Here is a 1520-nt window from a genome sequence, read left to right as displayed (position 1 = left end):
AATATTTTTATAACTGGATTTGCTATCTTGTGAATTCATGGTTAAATTGGTTTTAAAATTACGATTCATAAATATTTTTAAAATACAAAAAATATGTACATAACAAATTAAAAATACGGTCCTAGTCCACTCAAGATCAACATTTTTTATATTTAAAAAGTTTTCAATCTCCTTTTCTTGACAGTTGACTCCCTCACTCGGGTTAAACGTGTTATTTTTGTCCACTGATTATTTGTTAAGATTATCTTTATAAAAGTGTTGGTATAATTGGTTATTTGGATTACAACCTATAAGTGACCATCCTACAACTATATATACCAAAATTTGCCCCTTTTATTTTCTCACCCAATACCTAAATCATAACAGCTTTACCAACAAAACACACTTAACCAAAGCAGTTCAGTGAGCTATGACTCGTCCGTACAGATTCCTGTCATCAACGAATGTGACAGAATCATCTGACAGAGGATCCGAATTTGCTCTTATCCTGGCTGCTTTAATATGTGCTATTGTTTGTGTTGTGGGATTGACGGCCATAGCTTATTGCACTTGGCTTCAACGGAGATTGTTGGCCAATCAGACACCTTCCCACCCGTCTGCGGCTAATAAAGGAATCGAGAAGAAACTCGTACAAGCGATCCCCAAGTTTACATATGATTCGGCTAAGGAAGAGAAGGGTGGTGATTGTGTGATATGTTTGGTGGAGTACGCGGATGGAGATGAGGTCCGAGTGCTGCCACAGTGCGGACATAGGTTTCACATTGGGTGTATTGATGAGTGGCTTGGCTCTCACTCATCGTGTCCCTCGTGTAGACAGGCTGTTGTGATTGGAAAATACAAAAACTGCTGCAAGTTTCCAGCAATTACCGTGGAACCTGAAGGAAAGCAACATAGTGGTGGTTGTAGTTCTGTTATTAAAGTAGAAGGAAGTTATTAGGATATATAATCAGAGAGGTTAATATTGTATATTTTAGTTTATAGGTATAAAATCTCTAGCTTGCATATTTAAAATATATTTCTTTCAAAATATATTGGTAATTATAGTATGCAATTATACTTGATTGTAAAAATATGTCTTAAACTCAAGTTTGTACTCGTCCAATTTCTTATTACTCGATATCTATTGGTTATTGTATATAATCATTAGTTTGTTAACATTAATCCACTCATATTCTCTTAAGTTCTTAATATTTCTAACTTTATATAACTTTTTTAATTTAAATAAGTTATAATATATGAACAAAAAAAGAATCAAATTAATAGATTTCTTCATGTATGTACGTGTAGCTGTTGAAAAGTAAACTTGATATTTTACTTATTACTATATTTGTGAATGAATTAAACGGAAAAGAATACACAATTTATAGCTAATACAATGATATAAACATAGGGAATATGAGTTGTTTCTGGCTGGAATTATGGGCTGTTAAAGTTGCCTTTAACCCTCTAAAACAGGAAATGATGTTAACTGATCCAGCATATTTCCCCAAGTTAATTTTGATATCTTTTCTTTTTAACAA

The 1520-nt window shown here is 32.8% G+C and overlaps 1 pseudogene; it reads left to right on the top strand.

Moving 5' to 3' along the window:
- Positions 1-365: 365 nt before the first annotated feature.
- On the top strand, positions 366-937 carry LOC143606698 (RING-H2 finger protein ATL8 pseudogene; annotated as a pseudogene).
- The last annotated feature ends 583 nt before the right edge of the window (positions 938-1520 follow it).

The sequence above is a fragment of the Bidens hawaiensis genome, unplaced genomic scaffold, assembly GCF_021521415.1.
Source record: "Bidens hawaiensis isolate Kalapana, Puna unplaced genomic scaffold, B.hawaiensis_p1.1 tig00076598_1, whole genome shotgun sequence".
NCBI classification, from domain to species: Eukaryota; Viridiplantae; Streptophyta; class Magnoliopsida; order Asterales; family Asteraceae; genus Bidens; species Bidens hawaiensis.
This window is presented reverse-complemented; position numbering and strand designations above follow the sequence as displayed.